At 44.7% G+C, this 22,104-nt stretch overlaps 1 protein-coding gene across 1 annotated transcript in view; it reads left to right on the top strand.

Moving 5' to 3' along the window:
- Positions 1-15,601: 15,601 nt before the first annotated feature.
- HRAS (HRas proto-oncogene, GTPase) overlaps positions 15,602-22,104 on the top strand; it is an 83,624-nt gene continuing 77,121 nt past the window's right edge. Inside the window, exon 1 of the mRNA XM_065404537.1 lies at positions 15,602-15,664. The gene's annotated coding sequence lies outside the window, so the exon portion shown is untranslated. The remainder of the gene's footprint in view (positions 15,665-22,104) is intronic.

Here is a 22,104-nt window from a genome sequence, read left to right as displayed (position 1 = left end):
ATGTAGGTAAGTGTAGCGGTCAGTAGGTTTCCGGTATAGGGTGGTATTTATGTGACCATCGCTTATTAGCACAGTAGTGTCCAGGAAATGGACCGCTTGTGTGGATTGATCTAGGCTGAGGTTGATGGTGGGATGGAAATTATTGAAATCATGGTGGAATTCCTCAAGGGCTTCTTTTCCATGGGTCCAGATGATGAAGATGTCATCAATGTAGCGCAAGTAGAGTAGGGGCGTTAGGGGACGAGATCTAAGGAAGCGTTGTTCTAAGTCAGCCATAAAAATGTTGGCATACTGTGGGGCCATGCGGGTACCCATAGCAGTGCCGCTGACTTGAAGGTATATATTGTCCCCAAATGTGAAATAGTTGTGGGTGAGGACAAAGTCACAAAGTTCAGCCACCAGGTTAGCTGTGACATTATCGGGGATACTGTTCCTGATAGCTTGTAGTCCATCTTTGTGTGGAATATTGGTGTAGAGGGCTTCTACGTCCATAGTGGCCAGGATGGTGTTTTCTGGAAGATCACCGATGGATTGTAGTTTCCTCAGGAAGTCAGTGGTGTCTCGAAGATAGCTAGGAGTGCTGGTAGCGTAGGGTCTGAGGAGAGAGTCCACATAACCAGACAAGCCTGATGTTAGGGTGCCAATGCCTGAGATGATGGGGCGTCCAGGATTTCCAGGTTTATGGATCTTGGGTAGCAAATAGAATACCCCTGGTCGGGGTTCTAGGCATGTGTCTGTACAGATTTGTTCCTGTGCTTTGTCAGGGAGTTTTTTTAGCAGATGGTGTAGTTTCTTTACGTAATCCTCAGTGGGATCAGAGGATAATGGCCTGTAGAATGTGGTGTTAGAGAGCTGTCTAGCAGCCTCTTGGTCATAGTGTGTATAGTAACACCCATTGTTTCATGTTCTCTGTGTGTGTGTATATATGTATATATCTATATCTTCCTACTGTATTTTCCACTACATGCATCTGATGAAGTAGGCTGTAGCCCACGAAAGCTTATGCTCAAATAAATTGGTTAGTCTCTAAGGTGCCACAAGTACTCCTGTTCTTTTTGTTATCAGAACAGACTCTTAAAATCTACAGCAGGCTTCTGTCAGGCATAAATATCACTTCGCTCCCTCCCAACACCATTGACTTCAATAAGCTTTGGATCAGACCCCCAGTGAACAGGTGAGAATGCTCTAGACAGACAGACGGGGCAAGCTCACGGAGCACGCACATACTACTGCAGGAGAGCTGCTATCACAAGTATTTTCCTCAAAGTGATATAGTATAAGGTTAAGAGATGGGGAGAGAATTCACACAGCACCTTCCTAAGTCCCCCCCAACCCAGAGACCAAGCATATCATACCTGAAATATCCCATTTCTATTAGTTTGGAGAACTGGACAGTCCTGAGGTCAATTCCTTTCCCTGAGGTCTATCATATAGCCTGACAGAGAAACAGTATTACATTGGGGGGAGGGATAGCTCAGTGGTTTGAGCACTGGCCTGCTAAACCCAGGGTTATGAACTCAATCCTTGAGGGGGCCATGTAGGGATCTAGGGCAAAAATCTGTCTGGGGATTGGTCCTGCCTTGAGCAGGGGGTTGGACTAGATGACCTCCTGAGGTCCCTTCCAACCCTGAGATTCTATATTGTTTAATTCTCTTTGTGATCATATAAGTCCCCCAGATCCCTTTGCCAGGAAATTCTGATGATTAAACAGCATACTGCAGGGAAACTATATCTAACACCTTCTTTCTTTATTAAGATGTGTTACTAATGAATACTGGAAAATCACTCAGTGTTAGTACAGCATCTGTAGATTAACATTAGCTTAGTCATATATTTTCATAAGGGGCCAAGGGCTGGAATTCAATCAATCACTTGAATTCACATGGCCTTCTTCATGCAGACGTCATGCTTTGCCAGTCAGAGCAAACAGAGGCAGCTCAAAAATTCATGGCCAAGATTTACACAAGTGGTTAGTGGATTTTGGATGGTTCCATTTTTGGATGCCCCCAAGCTGAAGGGCCTGACTTTCAGAAAGCCAGACCTCTTTAAAGCATCTCAAATTGGGCATCCTAAAATAAATTAGTTACTTCTGAAAATGTGGCCCCAGCTTTTAGACTTACATTTAAATGAAGGTAATGGTGCTACAACCATGTGGACAAAAAGTGTCTTCAGGTCCCTCATGCCTGGATCACAGTTCTGGGAGAGGGGGAAACTTTTCCTTACTGCAAGAATATGTTTTTCTATCTACAGTGAGGCTAGCTTTGGAATTAGCATCTCACTCTCCCAGGTGGGGGAGCAGAAGGAGAAAGAAGGGGGATAATTGAACTGGGAACAGCAAGGGAGGGAACAATTATCTCCATTATATGGGTGCGTGGCTCTCTTGATCCTTCCTGGAAAGATCTTTGGGGCAGAGAGGGGGATGTAAACTCATGGCTACATGTATATAGCTGTCATAATCATGAGCATACAGGAGGGATCAGAGATAGAACTCAGGACCTCTGACTCTAAAAAACACATGCCCCTACCACATGAACTAACGGAGAATCTCTGTTACACATACCTAGTATTGGGGCTGATATCTCCTGTGGCCTCTAACGGCTTGAGAGCAACATGAGGAAGGTAAGAGAATTCTGGAGTTCACTGAGGGGAGGGGGAGAAGCTTGAATTTCATGTGGCAGAAGCAGGAGCACAAGCACCATCACTAAGGCTCAAGAAGAAGGTGGATATAGCGAGAAGGTTGCAATAGCCAAAAGTGGGAAATTACCAGAGCACACACTAAGGCCTGGGTAATAGGGATGGAAAAGCACAGAAGGAGGTTGGGCAGCATCCTTCATTGCCTTGCATGTTGTGTAGCTATTTACACCTTTGCCATGTAGCTATTTAAATTGTGAGTTGGTACCATATTACACCAACTGGGCGTCATGTGTAACCATTTCCCCCTAGGCAAAGTGAGAGCAATGCAGTGGAGCATCAGGCTCCTTGTTGAGAAAGGAATGACAGGATTTTGTGGGGCACTAGCTGCGAGAAGATAAAAAAAGATGATACTAAGATTATAAGCGTGGGTGATGGGAAGGAGTGGTGTGGTCAGAATTGGCAGAGAAAGGAGTGAGAGTTTAGCCACTACATTAAAAAGTGACCAAGAAAAAGAAACCAGCAGGATACATAGGTCTTTAGAACTGTCTGTAATTTTACTACCAGTGCATGAATGGATCAGACAATAAAATAGAACTTTGCCATCTTCATGTGACACGAATTTCTCCAACAATTGTTTTCTTCAGTGTTAATTTGAGGGGATTTGAGAAATTAGCAGAATAAAATTTGTTGAATCAGAGTAAATGGGTGATTTAAAAAAAATCTTGTATTGACTCTTCCAGGGGAAAAACAGGACTGGTCAAAGGTTTAAACATGGACTCATCTGGTACAAAGAGGCCTTCAAGGATACAAGGATGAATCTGTTTGACCATCAAATGTGGACACTGCCCAAAGAAGGTTGAAAACTCAATTAGCGACTGGGCCTGCTTACAAGCCTGGAATTCAGACTCCTAGCAGCTGACTGGACCTTGTAAGTAACCTTAACATTCTTTTTCATCAGTAATTTCTTTACTGAGAGGCATGAATTTAGAAGTATTATATTAAACTGCATTTGCACCGAGGGCTTGTCTACACCAGTGGTTCTTAATCTTTCCAGACTACTGTACCCCTTTCAGGAGTCTGATTTGTCTTGCGTATTCCCAAGTTTCATATCACTTAAACTATTTGTTTACAAAACCAGACATAAAAATACAAGTGTCACAGCACACTCTTAATGAAAAATTGCTGACTTTCTCATTTTTACCATATAATAAAATAAATTGATTGGAATATAAATATTGTACTTACATTTCAGTGTATAGTATATAGAGCAGTATAAACAAGTCATTGTATGAAATTTTAGTTTGTACTGACTTCACTAGTGCTTTTTATGTAGCCTGTTGTAAAACTAGGCAAATATCTAGATGAGTTGATGTACTCCCCTGGAAGACCTCTGCGTCCCCCCAGAAATATACATATCCCTGGTTGTGAACCACTGGTTTAAACTACTGCTTAAGTCGATGTAACTTACATTATGCAGGGGTGCGAAAAAGCCACCCTCCTCAGTGATGCAAGTTACATCGACCTAAGTGCTGTCCACACTACGGCTACGTTGGCAGGAGACACTCTCCCGCCAGCATCGCTTCCGCCTCTTGCTGAGGTGGAGCTCTTCACCAGACGTGCGACAGTGGTAGCGCGGTAGTGTAGACTAACCCTGATTTTAAAATGCAAAGCAAAGGGGACTGGATGATTCAGGGGATTGTTAATGGAATACAGAGACTTCCACCTCTGAGGGCCTGTTCTGTTGCCCATTAACATAAATAGAAAGCCTCCTACAGCTTTGAATCAGTCCTAAGTCAACACTTGAAATCTAGCTTAAATTGACATTGGCTAAAAGTCCTTACTATTTGTTGGCCTACGTACTATGAACTGGTGGCATTGTTGTAGCACCAAATGGACAAGTTTCCACCAAAATCCACCAATACAACTGATGTTTCTTGGCACCGTTAATGCCGGTCTCAGCAGAGAGGCCTGGGATTCAATGGACATGGAGATGAGACAATTCTGTCAACTGCAGTGTTGGTCCCTCTTGGGGAATGTCTGCCCTTCAAGCTGGAGGTGTAAGTTTCAGCTCAAAGAGACACACCTGCCCTAGCTCTGATCAAGCTAGTATGCTAAGGGTAGAGGATAGCTGCCCCGAGTATGTGCCTAGCATCGAAGATGGGTACATACGCAGGGAAGCTAGCTCCTACTGCCACCACAGCTACACTCTTTAGTGCGCCAGCTCAATCAGAGCTACTGCGGGTACATCTCCTCAAGCTGAAATTTACACCTGCAGCGTGAAGTATAGATATGCCACTGCTGCCATCACATAAGTAATGAGAAACCTGTACAATAAGTCTAATATGCAGGGACTTGAACTAAAGTCCACGAAAGCAACTGGGACAGGAGTCTTTCCATTGATTCAATGGGCCTTGCGTCTCTCTATCCAATGTGAGATCTAGGTCATTGGGTAGAGAGAAGCAACTTCTAAATACAGTGTCACAAACACAATTGACTTTCTTTCTAGTTCCACATGCTATTGCCTGTGGAATTCCGCTCCCCGTCCCATTTGGTTCAATTCAGCGTTAAATCCAATACATTCAGGCATCTGCCTGGGTTAGGTCTTCACACTAGAAATAGGTTTCTATACAAAATATGCCGTTGGTATGATTGTTCATTTCTAAAACAGTGGCAGGTTGGCCCATAACGAGAGGCTAGTACTGCCATCTCCTTCGCTTCTCCCAAAATTATGCTCAGTCCTTCTTTGTTTTTTAAATGGGAGAGGGTTTTATTTATCAGCATTCATTCATATTTTAAACATTGGAATAGAAAATGTCTCTCACTTTCAGTCTTTCCTCTGCCTTACTGATTATAAAGTCCTTGCTCTCTGTGTTTTCAGGGAATCTTGCCTCTCCCAGTTTCTATTTTCAGATTATGATTGCTAAGGGTCTGATCCAAAGTTCATGGAAGTCAATGGGAATCTTTCCATTGATCCCAGTGGGGTTTTGTTTCAAGCACTAACTCCATATGTGGGGAAGGTCTGCCTGACTTTTGTGTCTTGCACTGCAGAATGATATTTTGTTGAAGGAATCAACAGTACATCAGCTTCTTGGTTTTGATCTGCCCTTCCAGAATGCTGTGCATTTTATTTTTAAGGGTTTGATTTAAGGGAATTTTGAGCATTATTTGTTTTTCAGTAGGATTGTTTGTATCGTGGATCTTAGTGTCAATGTTTTTTGGGTCTCAGAGCAAAGCTGCATAGGAGTGAAGTGTATAACAAATTTCAGGTGTGGGTCTTTTAGTGCTATATGATGAAGGGAGTGGGTGGTGCTGTAAACTCAGATGGTAATAGAAACCATTTTAAATTGTTCGTTAATTAGAACATGGACTCCTTCTAGTTCTGCTCAGCATCCTTTGCTGGTAGAGTCCCAGAATGGCTTAGAAGCACAAGTCCTTTTGGTTTTTCTCTTGTCTCTGTGCATTTTCCTAATGGCACTTTTGCTCCTAAGTCTCTTGGACACTTTTGAAAAAATCCCACTCCCTCTGAATGTGTAGTACTTGTCTGCAGAAATTCATGCCGTTTCTCCTAGGGCTTTGTCCTTTTTGGTACAATCTGCAGCTGATCCTCAGACTTCTCTTGTATAACAGAATGAATTGAATTATACTATTGAATAATTTTAGTGGTGTTTTTATCAATGGGTTGCATTTATCTCGTGGCTTCTTTATGGTGTAGAAGGCTCACAGAGCTTTTCCTTATACAGTAATACTTTTACAGCCAATTACAATACAGTAATTCATTTTATGCAGTAAGCTAGAGCTTGCATCTCAGTATAGATTTGCTCCACACATAAAGAACCTACATAATAGCACCAGTTGGAAAGAAGCCTATCGTTACAGCTTGTTATCTATGAGAGTTTTCTCTACAACCTCAATGAGAAATTAGGAAAGGAGCTGTCATTAGCCACTATAGCTTTATCTGCAAATTCAACAGAGTCCAAGCGACAGAAAAAGGTTGTCTGTCCTTTCTCAAGCTTTGTGAGCTTTTCCACTGCATAAATAGCCTAAACTTTAAGGGATCATTTTTCAGTAAGAGAGAGAGCTTCCACTTCATCCCGACATGCGGGATATGGGATCCTAATTCCAGCTGGTATCAATAGCATAGTGATCATAAAATGTACCCCGTGTCTAAGAGAGATGAAAGTCTGTCCACCAGTGAGAGTCTGGTTACTGCACATTACTTCTTCCAGGGGTGTACTCTTTCTGGGTATCATTGGGAACAAAGGCTTCCACATCAGAGACACCTTTATGGCCGCATAAAAACAACAGCTGCCTAAGAGGATGTGATACTCAAAGCTGCAAATCTCGTGTGGGCTTATTGGTCTCCCATCTGCTTCTTTCAGGTCAAGAGTACCCCTGGCTACTGGTACTAACTATGCACTTATGTTTTTAAGTGACCACAGAAGCAGATTCCTAGGCCACTGGCTCCTCCTATTTGCATGTCAGTCAATGATGCTGATAACATTTCAGCCTATGAAATCAACCAGAAGAGTATATGCTTCTGTTGGCATCTTCATTTTTAATGGAAAAGAATCTTTGCATTCTGACTTCATACTGGGTCTTGTGAACAAGCAACGTCCTCACCCCATTCTAGCACAGAAGAAACACACACTGGGTTAGAACTTGATTCTGCAGACAATTACGCACCTGCTTAACTTTAAGCATAAAGCGAGTGAGCTCGGTGTAACTCAAAAGCTTCTCTGTCTCACCAACAGAGGTTGGTCCAATAAAAGATATTACCTTACCCACCTTGTCTCTTTCATATCCTGGGACCAACATGGCTACAACAACACGGCATATAACTAAGCATGTGAGCAGTGTGACTACTACTCTCACTTCCCAGAGTGGACTCAATGAGCTGAATTTTCCACAGTGAGTCAGGAGCAATCAGTATTTTCAAACAGTCCCAATACGTGCTAGGAGGGTGAGTTAACAGAACAACTATGCCTGCCTAGTTTACCTTGAGGCAACAAGAACTCTATGGCCAGCCTCATCTCTCAGATCTATTGAGAGGAGCTTTCCCATTGGACAAACTTTGGAAAAGAAGATCCTAAATATGAAAATTGATAAAGATGGTAAGTCAGATTCAGTCCTGGTGTAAGCAGATGCAGCTTCCAGTGACATCAGCAGGAGTTGCACTGGCTTACACTAGGACTGAATTTGGCCCTGTATTTCTAAGAAACCAGCCCTGTCCCTGCCCTTGAACGCATTTCCTTAATTCCGACTGATGACTGTGTTTCAGTTTTGATCCATGTGCCAGACAATGCAATGCAAGCCCGCTGCCTTACAAGCCTAACAAGGACTTTTATTGACTTGGATCCTCCTGCCTAGATGATGCACGGTCACCAATGAACAAAGAGGAAAAGGTCTCAGCTTCTCTCCTCACCATAGCAACCAAACACCTTATGCACCAAACACTTTTCTGTTTCATAAGCTGGTTGCCATGGCAAATTACTTATGTCAGAGGGGAACAGGAAGCATTCTGTGTTCTCTAAAGAAAACAAAATAAATGCTTAAACTTTATTTCTTATTAGTTCAATTTTTGCCATGCTGCAAGTGACCCCTAAGCTCTGAGGAGACCCACGTCAATGAAGTGGCCACAGTCTTCTAAATGTGTTAAAGGTACCCATGATTACTAAAATGCATCTGGTGCATCTGCAGGAGAGTTGGATTCAGGGAGCCTAAGTTATCTGGGAAGAATATCAGCAAAATGATATTGGGGAGTCTGGCATTTTCACCAGGGAGACCAGTTTTCTCAGTATCCTTTGGAGGAGGAAGTTCTGAAACCATGCAAGGCAAGAATCTGCACTGACATTAAGAACATAACATAAGAATGGCCATACTGGGTCAGACCAAAGATCCATCTAGCCCAGTATCCTGTTTTCCAACAGTGGCCAATGCCAGGTGCCCCAGAGGGAATGAACAGGTAATCATCAAGTGATCCATTCCCTCTCGCCCATTCCTAGCGACATTCTCCTCTCCCTCCCACTCCCACAGATGCCCCAGGGAAGCCCTGATTTCAGTTACACAGAAGATGCCTATGCACACTATGAGAAGGGACCAAATGAACGTGTGGTAAGAAAAGGATGGAACCATGGAAATGAGCAGCAATGTTCTGCTACCTAAAACAACCCAAGCTAAGCAAAGTTAGCCATGATGACCCACAGTGCACCTCAACCTTAAAATGTTCCTAGAAGACAGTAAAGGATTCAGTCCAGCTACTTGCAATCTAGATGCAACTGGGATCAATAATTCTCGTCAGTGTCCGGGACAGGGGGACAGGTTTTGATCTCCTTTACAACAGTGTAAAGTCAGCCTAACTCTATTAACTTCACTGGAGTTACTCTGGATTTACATTGGTGTAACCAAGGGCAAAATCTGGACACACTCACACTTACATCTCTTGGAATTTAGCAAGCTGTGGTGTTTGCTATGTCAGTGAGAAAGTTATCATGGAGAAACAACTTCTGTGATTAGCTGAAGGGCCGGGGCATGGGGGAAGGATGGTTCAGGCTTCAACTTGGCTGATTCCTGGGTTTCTCTAGTGGAAATAGATAAATCAGAGGTACACCCTGCAGAATTATTTAGGATGATCTTCATCTATGATGGGACTTAAAGATCATTTTTTAAATTATACCCTGTGTGAAGGTTTCTCTGACATAGGGTGGAAATCATGCCAAGCTACCTCAGGATACGTACATGCCTATTTAAGGCAGAGCATAGCTAAGGAATGACAGTTCTAATGATTTTTTTTTTTTAAAGTTACTCTTAGTGCTAGTGAAGTGTAATCACGTCGTCCCAAGACTAAACATCTGCTTGCCCAACATGCCACTCCTGGGTGGGTTGTTGGTAGAGAAGATCAAACTGGGGCATTGTGGATCCTACAGCATAAGTGGCACTACTGTCTGAGCTAGAAGACCCACTCCTTATTACAAGAGGCTGATATCTTCTATTTATCCAGAGAACACATACACCATGGGCAGCAAAATTGTAAACATCCCTACACTGCCTGACCAGAGTACCTCAGTACCAGTGGGACCGCTTGTAGGAGGGTGGTTGCATACTCATTCTGTACCTTCCCTCTTTCTTGCCACTGGCATAACCAGCATCCATTTTGGCAGTTATGGTGGTTACTTTGTAAAGTGAATAGTTATTGACGAGGAACAGGATTGAGGTCATCAAGGCAAAAAATTAACCATGAGATGGTAATGATTTTCACTGACTGTAGACCATCTCCGGGTGCAAGCCAGTGACCTAGAGATAATGAAAGAACAGCTATCACTGGTCTGCTGATACAGCCATTGTGCACTATCCTGTGCAGTGAGACAACAGATTTGAATCTACACTGGCAAAATTCAGGACCTGTAATTCACCACCAGGGCTGCTCCACTGTTGGCAGCAACTTTCAAAGCTGTACATCAGACAGTGCACATGTGTTTTTACTAGGGTTGTCAAGTGATTAAAGAAGTTTAACAATGCGACTAATCGCATTGTTAAACAATAGTAGAATACCATTTATTTAAATATTTTTGGATGTTTTCTACATATTCAAATATATTGATTTCAATTACAAACACAGAATATAAAGTGTACAGTGCTCACTTTGTTTATTTTTGATTACAAGAATTTGTACTGTAAAAAAAAAAGTATTTTTTTCAATTCACCTAATACAAGTACCGTAGTGCAATCTCTTTATCATGAAAAAATAACAGGAGTACTTGTGGCACCTTAGAGACTAACAAATTTAGTCTCTAAGGTGCCACAAGTACTCCTGTTATTTTTGCGGATACAGACTAACACGGCTGCTACTCTGAAACTTTATCATGAAAGTTCTACATTTGTAAGTTTAATTATGTACAAAAAAACCCCTGCATTAAAAAAATAAAACAATGTAAAATTTGAGACCCTGCAAGTCCATTCGGTCCTACTTCTTGTTCAGCCAATCGCTCAGACAAACAAGTTTGTTTTCATTTGCAGGAGATAATGCTGCCTGCTTCTTGTTTACAACATCACCTGAAAGTGAGAACAAGCATTCACATGGCACTGTTGTAGCCGGCGTCGCAAGATATTTATGTGCTAGATGCACTAAAGATTCATATGTCCCTTCATGCTTCAATCACCATTCCAGGGGACACATATCTCTGCCAATGACAGGTTCTGCTCGATAACAATCCAAAGCAGTGCAGACCAGTGCATGTTCATTTTCATTATCTGAGTCAGATGCCACCAGCAGAAGGTTGATTTTCTTTTTTGGTGGTTCGGGTTCTGTATTTCCCGCATCGGACTGTTGTGCTTTTAAGATTTCTGAAAGCATGTTCCACATCTCGTCCCTCTCAGATTTTGGAAGGCACTTCAGATTCTTAAACCTTGGGTCGAGTGCTGTAGCTATCTTTAGAAATCTCACATTGGTACCTTCTTTGCGTTTTGTCAAATCTGCAGCAAAAGTGTTTTTAAAATAAACTACATGTGCTGGGTCATCATCCGAGACTGCTATAACATGAAATATATGGCAGAATGTGGGTAAAACAGAGCAGGGGACATACAATTCTCTCCCAAGGAGTTCAGTCACAAATTTAATTAACACATTATTTTTTTAACGAGCATCATCAGCATGGAAGCATGTCCTCTGGAATGGTGACTGAAGCATGAAGGGGCATAAGAATGTTTAGCATATCTGGCACGTAAATATCTTGCAATGCCAGCTGCAAAAGTGCCATACAAATGCCCAGTCTCACTTTCTGGTGACATTGTAAATAAGAAGAGGGCAGCATTATCTCTTGTAAATGTAAACAAACTTGTTTGTCTTAGCGATTGGCTGAACAAGAAATAGGACTGAGTGGACTTGTAGGCTCTGAAGTTTGACATTGTTTTGTTTTTGAGTGCAGTTATGTAAGAAAAAAAAATCTACATTTATAAGTTTCACTTTCACGACAAAGATTGCACTGCAGTACTTGTACGAGGTGAATTGAAAAATACTATTTTTGTTTATCATTTTTACAGTGTAAATATTTGTAATAAAAAAATATACACTTTGATTTCAATTACAACACAGAATACAATATATATGAAAATGTAGAAAAACATCCAAACTATTTAATAAACTTCAATTGGTATTCTATTGTTTAATAGTGCGATTAAAACTGCGATTAATTTTTTTGAGTAAATTGCATGAGTTAACTGTGATTAATTGACAGCCTTAGTTTTTACCTCTGTCTCATGTAGCCATAATCTGAGCAGGGATAGACAGGACAACACTAAAAATGCCCAAGCTTCCACCAGCAGAACCGAACCACTAGTGAATTTTGCATCCCATTTCCCCTAGAATAGATGATGCCGTGCTAAAGAGACTAGTGGAGCTGAAACCATGCAAGGCAAGAATCTGCACTGACATTAAGAACATAACATAAGAATGAACAAAGGAGACAGTCTTTCTTCTATGACTGTGGCAGAAGCAGTGACTACTTCCTCTTTAGACTCTTGCTCTGGAATATTAATAAAATCAAGTGAATGCCAGGATGATAGAAGTCCTTGAGTTATACCTCCCTACTGCATACATAATCACGATGGTGGTCAGGAAGGCAGACGAATGAATGGGTAGACTTTGGTATTCTCTGTCCACAGTGCACGTTCTCTTTTCTTTGTGATCATGGGAGCATGCTGAAATGCTCCCCATTTCTCCCCCTTTATATTCTCTCATATCAGTAGGCCCCATGTCTGACCAGACTATCCTTCCAGTTGAGGAGGACAGCACTATACTTTATCTTCAGCTAGCCAGTGCCACTGCAGGTTTGGCTGGAAAGGTTTCTAGAGAGCTGCATACCCTGCCCTCTGCAGTCTAGGACTCTTCCAGTGGGGTCGCTCATCAGCAAGAGCACCTCCTCTTGGCCAGACATGGTACAGCAGTCTCTTCAACTCTGGCCCCCTCTGGCAATAGTCCCTCCAAGCCTGTGGTGGTTTGCCCCTTCTTGCAACTCAGCCCTCCACCCAGGTACTTATAGTCTCTGTCCCTTCCAGAGTAGTAAGGAGTCCAACAAAGAAGAAGTCTAATGACCTTCTGCCAGGTTTTCAGCCCCACCCTGGACTCAATAGTCCGTGTCCCCTTGCATCAGGGCAGCTTTTACATCTCTTTTCCAGGTAGCTGGTAGGGAGATCCTCCTGCAGTCCTCTGGGTTCCACCCCAGGCACCCTGTTTGAAGCAGCTTAGCCTGTTTCTTTGGACTCATTGCTGCTTCCCTGGGCCACTTCCTACCTTCATCTGCCTCTCAGCCCCTTTCACAGAGAGATTCATTCTAGTGCTTTGTCCCTGGAGGGTCCAGCTGCTTCCTGCCAGCTTACACTCGATGCAAAGCCATCCCCTTCTGCCTGGTCCATAAGCTTTTATCCTAGCTCTTGATGGTCCACCAGTTAGCTGCAGCTGAGAAGGTATTTATTCTGTCTCTTAACCCCTTAGTGGCTGTGGCAGGATAAGGTTTATATACCTCATCATAGTTCTACATAGAATGTGCAAACTGCATCTGATATCTGATTGATGGCTGGTCAGGTTTCAGACCAGTTAATATTAGTGGACAGGTGTTCACATCATAGAAACCGCCATCAAGGCACCCTTGTTGGCAGTCTCACTGTGGCCAGGTCTACACTATTACTCCTGGGGGAATTCTGTGTCACTGCACGTGTGCAGAATTCATGGCCCCGCAGATTTCTTTGCTTACCCGCAGAAAAATGACTTCTGACTGGGAAGTAAAGGGAAGCCACAAGAGCGGTTATATGCCCAGTCCCTGGCAGTGCAGACAGGTCGGTTTGGGCATCCAGAGCAGCTGGTAGATACACAAATCACCACTTGGGAGGAGTGGGGGCTGGGTAGTCATGTATATTGAGAGAGACAGAGACACTCTGTCCCTCTTGCAGCATGCTCAGCGGTATTGGGGGTATTTCTGAAGAGGTAGGCTTGGGGCAGGCTCTGTTGCCTCAGGCAGAGGAGAATGTAGCAGCCTGCCTGCCTGCTTAATGAATTGTTCCCATTGTTCTTAATGAATTCCCCCAGGAGTATAAAATAGGTGTAAACATTTTAAGGCTCCATTACATTGCCAGAGTGGTGTAAAGGAGCTGTATTGTAAAGGACAGTATGGCCGCATAAATGCTTATGGTGCTTTAATGATTAAAACGGGTCTACATTTTGGACTGAAAAAATTTCCTATCGAAATGTGCTCCATTAACTGTTTGCTACTGACCTTTTTGGAGATGGTCATTAGCCAGTATAAATTGTGAGTTTGAGTCCCCAGCCCTCACTTGCTCTTCCGGAGCCTATGATGTAACATTGAGCATATGACTGCACGTATTTGTTGACTAATAACTAGACGTAAAGAGTCAATACTAGCTACATTACTATTAGACAGAGGGGGTTTGATGATTTCCTCCAATGCTCCCCACTCCTATTCTCCATCCATTGTATTGTAGTTTAAATACATTACCAAAATAATTGAAACTAGCTGGATTATATTGCATCATTTTGTCAAAAAAAAATGCAGAATTTTAAAATATTGTGTTCAGAATTTTTAGTTTTTTTTTGGCACAGAATTCCCCCAGGAGTAACACTATAAACTTACATCCATATAACTATGTTGTGAAAAATCCACACCCCTGAGTGACAGTTATACTAACCTAACCCCTGCTGTAGACAGCGCTATGGTTCTCCCAACATAGCTACCGCCTCTCACAGAGATGGATTAACTATGCCCATAGGAGAAGCATCTTCACTGAAGCACTGCTGGAGGGTTTTAAGCATACCTTTCCCTGTGAGTGGAGAAGCCCAGGAGTGTCCTAGCACAGGGACTGAAATACCCTAAGGCACTAACTGGCAAAGCAGTGTGGGAGTTGCCCAGGTCCTTTATGTTCTATGGCTAAACAAAAGACTCCATCCTCCAGGGTCATCAAATAGGCCAGCACCTTTCACCAGCATTAAATCCAAGTTAAAAGGAAGTGAGGGAGGCTGGCAACGCAGGATGCCTTGTTGCGAATATAAAAGGCCAGATCTTCAGCTGGTGTAAATCAGCACAGCTCCACTGAAGTCAATGGAGCTAGGTTGCTTTACGGCTACTGAGGATATGGCCCTAAATGTCTGTTTTTATATATATAAAAAAGAAATAGAAGTAGGAGGAGACCAAGGCTTATTAAACAATGTCTAGGTTTGGGTCTGGATCATTTGTGTTATCATCCAGATGTGTGGTTATAACTCGCCATTAGCTGATGAAGTTCTTATTGCAGCAGTCTATAAACAATCAATAATCCCCAATGTCTCTCTAGTCCACGGGCTGGCACCACGGCTTGAGTTAGGCGCTAAAAATAAGGGCTGAGCAGCAATTCCCCTCCGGCAACTGCGCCTTCCCCCAAGCCCCCAGCCCTCCCAGTGCCCCGGCCGAGGCGGCAGCAGGAGGCGGAGGGGAAGGGAAGCGCCTTTAGCGTCGGTGACTGACGCAGCCCGCAGCCCACCAGGAGGGCGGAGGAGCCGGGGCCGTGCGCCCGGGTCCCCGGGCTGGCGCGGAGCGCCTATCAGCGGCGGCGGGAGGCGGTGAGTGACTGGTGGGCGGGGAGCGGAGCCTGGGCGTGTGCCGCTCGCCGCTGCCGGGGCTCGCCGAGCCGCCTCTGGTGCACACACACGTACATTGTCCGAGCGAGCTGCCGCCGCCGCAGCGAGAGAGCGCCCCGGGGCTCGGTGCCAATGCGGGGTGGGCGCTGCAAGCCGGGGGCTTCTCCACCACCCCGGTGGAAAGTTCATCTTCGCCTGGGCCCGCCGCACCATTGATCCAGAGCGGCCTCCGCCGCCGGGGAGGGAGGCAGGATCTGCGGCTCTGGCCGGGAGGGGGGATTTTTTTTTTGCCGTTTCCCTCCAAACTTTCTGTGCGCGCCTCCCGCAGAAGCCCCCCGCCCCCGCCGAGAATTTGCCTCTTCCCCGCTCTCTGCCGTGCAAGGAAAGCCGCCGGGGCGGGCGTGAGCGCTGGTAAGTGCCCCCCGTCTCCTTCCCTTTGAGGGACTTGGAGGTGGCGGTGCAGCCCCGGGAGTTATTTTTGCGGGTGGTTGGTTTCCAAAGTTCGGGCAGCGGCAGGAGGATGGGGCGGCGGTGGGGGTGGGGGGGGGAGGCTGGTCTCTGCCTGTGCCCCCTCCCTCCCACGCAACCCCCCGGGAATGCTCAGGGTGGCGGGCGTGCAGCAGGCACTGCAGTGGCACGGGCAGCGTGTCCCAGGGAGCATGTGTGCGCGGTAAGGACTGGTGGCTGTAACCGGGCATTGCAGAGCAGAGCTGGCTTTCCTGAGCAGGAGGCGGCGGCGGCTGCTGCTCGGGGGGTCGCTCGCTGGAGCTCCGTTGATCCTGCACCAGTTGTGATACTAGGCTCCAAAGTGAGCTGGGAGGATCAACCCCCCCCCCCCCCCCCTCTCTCCGGAGTCGGAAAGCGGGTGCCTTTGATAAAAGTGTGCGTGTGGGGGGGGGGGGGAGGTAGGAGGGGGAGATGGTCCGTGTGTGCCTGCCTGGATGCATCAGTTTGGGAGGGAGGGAGCACTTGTATAGGGAGGAGGACGAGGGGGTACGTGTGTTCAGGGCTATGCTTGTGAGGGGGCAGCAGCAATGGGAGGGGTTACATCTGTTGGGGAGAAGGGAGACAACAGTGGGTTGTGTCTGGGAAGGGGCCTCTGGGTTGGGGTGGAAGAGTAGCTTTGGCCTTGGGTGTGTCAGGGGCTGCACCCGGGGGGAAGAAGGTAGTGAGGGGAGAGGGGGTAGCCACCTGTTGGTGTTGGTGGGGGGAGGCTGCAGTTTTTCTTCCCATGATTCTCTGATCATTTGCAAATTTGTTCCCTCTCCATCTTCCAAAAGCTTTCACTCTTCCCCTTGATTTTCAGACCCTCTTGTTTTGTGAAAATCAGGCCCCAGCAGCCTGCTCGGAGGCCACTGGGTGGTCCTCATACCTCCAGATTTAAAAGCCTCTGTGCTAGCAGAGGGAGATGGTGGCATTCATGTATGTGTCTAAGCTGTTTGGCAATGGTATAGATTTCTCCTCCTGTATGTCCCAGCCCAGCTGCCCTCTCTCAGCTGTGGCACTCCACATCCCTCTGCACCTTTTGCACCAGGGAGGCAGTGACAACAGGATCTCAGGGCAGCTGCTGATGACTTCTGCGCTTTCTTTCTCTCTGTTTCTTTTCCCTCCCCAAAATGTGACAGGGCTTCCAGATGGGAAAGGAAGGGATGGGGGAGAATCACCTGCTGGCCTGCCCTCCCAGTCTTACAATGACTCTGCTTTCTGTAAACACTTCCTGCCAGTCCAGAAAACATGGGGAAATAAATGGGAGGGGCCCTGCATCCTCCAGGAGAATACCACAGTCTGCTGTCACGTTTCCCTTGCCTATTTTTTTTCCTGCCTCTCTCGTTTTTCATCTTTCCCAGATCCCTTGGTATCGCTATACTGATGCCTACAGTGATATCACTGTCGGCAGCAGCTTTAGGGAGTGGTCTATGATGATAGCACAGCAAGACTTCTAATAGCTGAGCCTGGGTGGCCACTGTTCTTTCAGTCGTCATGTGCCATTGAATTGGTGCAGTAATAATAACGCCTCTGAGTGCCTTTCGTTCCAGAGGGTCCTGCAACCCGTTACAAGGCAGGGGCTAATACAGAGGGTGGGGTGGGGGGCAGAAGAGAGGAGTCTCTCTAGGATTCTTCCGCCTTCCAGGGTGCGTCTTGCTTTCTAGTCTCAAGTATTATACCGTGGCCACACACAGGTAGAGGAGGGATGGACACAGCTCCCAGTGCAGTGTCACTTGAGAATAATGCCATGAAAACACTTTCACCCTTCTGTAGTGCCAGGGTGAGGCTTGCTGTCTCTGCAGTTGGGAGGGAAAGCCAACTGGAAGTCCGAGCTGGGATTAGCAAACTGAGTGGCTGATGGTCAGCTCTTGAAATGCCTTGTACAGCGTTGTACATCATAGTGGGGCACACGCTGGGGTACTGAGGCTGAGATTTTCAAAGAAGCCTAAGGGAATTAGGTGCTGATCTCTCTTAGACCTGGCTTACACTCTCAGTTGTCCACTACAGGTGTGCTTTTAAACGGACTTAAACAGGCACAAACACTTGAGTGGATACACTCTTTGTATTGGGCTAGGGTGAGCAGATGTCCCAATTTTAGGGTCTTTTTCTTGTATAGGCTCCTATTACCCCCCACCCCGTCCCGATTTTTCACATTTGCTGTCTGGTCACCCTATATTGGGCTGAGCTTGTCTTATATCAATTTAGCTCGCGTTGGTAAATTTTACAGGTGTGAGCAAAATTGATATAACCTGTTTTAAACTGATAGAAGCATGTCCACAAGGGGTCTGCCCTGGTGTAATGAAAGAGTTATTAAAGGAGCCTTAGGCCCCTTTGAAAACCACAGCCTAAATGCACAAAATAAGCAAGAAAATTACGGGCCCAAGCGGGGACTGGCTGGCTCCAGGGGTTGGTGTTGAGATGCACAGATCCTTTATATGTCTAAGACCTTGTCTGCACAGGGGTTTTAGCCAATGATGTTGCACTGCTTCAACATCCCCACCCCAGCAGAGATGCATTGCACTTGTGTAAACAATGACTTGCATTGGTGCAGCATATGAGGTCATAGAGTTTAAGGCCAGAAGGGAACACTAGATCATCTAGTCTGACCTGTATATCACAGGCCACCAGCATCCACCCACTTAACCTAACAACTGAAACTAGACCAAAGCATTACAGTCCATAGGACACGACTATTACGTGCCACAGGCAGAGAATAGGAGGGACTGAGGTGACCAGTGCCAGAGGCCTCTACAATGTCAGGGAATTGACTAAGAGAGAGAGATCCAGTTAATCCTGGCAAGTGATTTGCACCCTATACTGCAGGGGAAGTGGGGGGGGGAAACCCCCAAGGTCATTGCCAATCTGACCTGGGGGAAAATACCTTCCTGACTCCATGTATGGCAATCAGTTAGACCCTGAGCATGTCAGCAATAACCAGCCAGTTAAGCATGTGACCAAGGGAATGCTCAGTGCCACCCCAGAGGCCTGGCCCATCCAGTCAAATGTCCTATCTCTTGATGAGGCCATCTCTGATGCCTCAGAGGAAGGAGACCAAACTGCTACCTACTTCCAAGAATACACGGGGAGGGGTGGGCGGAGGAGGAGAATCCCTTCCTGACCAGGGTGGATTGATTTAACTCACCAAGTGGAAAGTCTTGATTTAAATTATCAATTTTAATCAACTTTTCCATTTGGACTTCATTTATGTTCTAAAGAAAGATTCATTCTCATTAGTGGATATCACTATTAAAACATGTTGATTTACAACTAAATAGAGCCTTTACACTAGATTTGGTACGTCTTTTTGCTATCTAGGGAGGTACACTGTAACTACGCTTATTTAAGCAAGTACGTACCTTTATATTTTCAGATTCTTCATTGTACATTTTTAGTAAGTTAGAAAATGGTGAATGATATATTGCTTATTTACTAGATCATTAACTTTTTGCTTGTGATTTGTGTAGAGCTGCATTAGGATGGTCAGTGGAATTTAATTGCACACAAAACAGCATATAAAATGTATTTCTATTAAAACAACCTTAAATGTTTTGAATACATTAACTTCTGTTATCAAAACGTGTTTCACATTTACAACTTATTTATTAAACAGAGGGATTGACTGTAGTCAGTGGATTAAACTGATCATTCCAGGTCAGTCTGGGAAAATTTTCAAATATGCCTAAGTGAAAGTGACTGAAGCTTAAATTCCTACTCACCTAAGTCTCTTGAAAATGAGTTCCCCAAGATACTTAGGCTGTCCTTCAAACTTTTAAAACTAGTAGATCTCATCCCCTTCCTCCTTGGTCTTTATTCATAGACTGGAAGAGAGAGACAAGTTTTCCTACTTTTTTTTCAACTCTGAATCGATTTCTCAACTTTGAATGAATTATTCCAAATGAAGAAAATATTTTTCTGTGCCTGCAGAGGAGGCTACTGCTGTCAAAAGCTGGTTTAGCACTTCAAGAAACTCTGATTCCAGGTGCGTAGCTAATAACTTCCACCAGTTCAGTAGTGTGACTTTCTTTAAAACATCAGCAAGCATGACATGTACTGCTTGAATGTTTCACATCCAGCCCTGAAATTTATTATGGTCGGCACAATTGATGGGTGATTGGATGCCCATGTCATAGCAGCAGCTTCTTCAGCAGTTAGACATCTATCCTGCTGCTTTGAGTTGAGAATATTGGCAAGAAAATGAGGTGGAGTAAGTGCTCGATCCATCTGCTGCTTTGCTGCTTGCTATTTAACTTTGTTGTTGGGTAGTTTTTTCTCCAGTACCTTTTGAACTTCTTTCCAGATTCAAAAGCATCAGCAATATAGCAGCAGTCTTTCTGCAGTTTGTCCAAGGCTATGGAAATATGCTGAAACCTATCTTCTACTTAATCCTGACCCTGGCAGGTGACTGCCTGAACCATAAATCAGGAGGGACCGTCAGGGTTGCCAAGCCCTGCCCCCACCATCACAAACAACCGCATCATACTAATCCACTCATAAATTTGTCCAGCTCTCTTGAAACTCATTAAGTTGAATCAGCAGGTCCAATCTAGTCTGGGTCAATGGTAAATAACCAGTCTGATGGCTTTTCATTGGTCTAGCTATCTTACGTACTTGTATAGTCCCCATTACTGCAGTCCCTCACTGTCTTTTAATGTATTTATCCTCACAGCCTCTCTGTTATCCCTGTTTTACAGGTGGGGAACTGAGACACAGAGTGTCTAAAGCCCAAATCCTCAAAGGTATTTTGACTCCTAACTTCCATTGAAATACCTTAGCTCTCTAAATCTGAGCCTAAGTGATATGCTCAAGGTCACGCACTAAGTCTTTGGTGGATCAGGACTTGAAATGCAGTCTCTCCCGGGTCCAAGGGCTACTGCCTTTAACCACTGGACTGTCCTCCTCTGTTCATCAAAGATCTTCTCCACCCTGTTCTTGTCCCATAGAAAAGACAAACTTTTCTATGGCAGAAGCACCAGCACAACTGCTGCTAAAATTGATGCCCTTGTTCACAGTTTCATGAGAGAGGCCAAGGATTGGCTGGGCCTGGAGAATGAATTTCCTTTTCCTAGAGGAAGTTCCTCCATGTCAGGGCAGAGTCATGTTTGTGCGGCACCTACCATTGTGGCACGTTTCATCAGAAGGAAATGCACTTTGTTTTTAAAAGTGAAAGATGAAGGATGGAAGGAAACATCTCCCATGTTTGTTTTTTAAAAATAAACAGCTTTTAAATTAGCAATAATTACCTCAGTGCGGGGCATCTCTGGAGTGCTAATGATTAGACAGGGCTTAGGACCTGAAGTGAACTCTTCTAGCTGGCATCCGTCCCCAGAAATGTCCTGAGCTTGGTTCTTCAGTGCTTAGCTACGGTAAATTGTTGATATTACATAGTAATAACATGAACAGCATTTGATAGCCTAATATGTTGGCAAATTGCAAAGTGCCGATTTCCCAGACTGGTGCCATATCACTTTGAAAGGGCTCTACTCTACTGTACTCTCTGATTGCGTATAAAGGGGGAGGTCATCGGCTTATTATATTAGTTCTCCAAAGGAGGTCTGGAAAAAGCTAATAGTGAGTGCATCAATTTCCATATAATTTCATCTTTCATCTAAAAAACAAATTACATTTCTCCCATTATAGTTGCACAGATAATCATACAAATATGAATTGGTGCAGTGCTGGCTTCCTAAGTCTGCAGGCAGACAGCTCCAGTGCCTCTTCTGCTGCTTATGCAGACTGAAGACATTGCATAGGTTCATGCCCAATTCTTCTTTGAATACTTGCAAGGACTAGAACCTTAATTGCATGTACCCAAGAAAGCTTCCAGCTTGTCTTATGCAGGTATATGTTTCAGACCCTGGAGATATTACATTATCCTGACCACAGTAACGTGGGGCTGTAGGGTTGGTTCATTCTTTGCTGATGATGAAGATGGTGGCTATGGGCATGGCAAAATAACTTTTATGTTCTTAGTATCACTGTAGTTAGTATCTTGAGATCTATGGTCATACATGTTACGCATGTTCATTGAGACAGATTACAGCAGAAGGCACATGGTTTCTATAGTGCGTGAGATCCTGCATGCCATTCCCCATGGTGAAATGGATAAATGCCAGATGTCTATGTGGCCCATTCTACTCTGGTGATGTCTTATGCACTTAGAATTCTATATAAGACTATAGAATTCCACACCTTTCTGAATTAAAGCTGAATATGGGGGAATGCCTTACTTGTAGCAACCAGTACAGTCAAACTACACTGTTTGAAGAAACCAGCTTCATCAGTGTGTGGTTCTTGTGTAGGTCTATGGGGGAAGGAAGGAGGGCCAGCTAGGACTTATCCCTCTGCCATCCTAGAGGGGTCAGTCA

Source organism: Emys orbicularis, chromosome 4 (assembly GCF_028017835.1).
Source record: "Emys orbicularis isolate rEmyOrb1 chromosome 4, rEmyOrb1.hap1, whole genome shotgun sequence".
Classification (NCBI taxonomy): domain Eukaryota; kingdom Metazoa; phylum Chordata; order Testudines; family Emydidae; genus Emys; species Emys orbicularis.
This window is presented reverse-complemented; position numbering and strand designations above follow the sequence as displayed.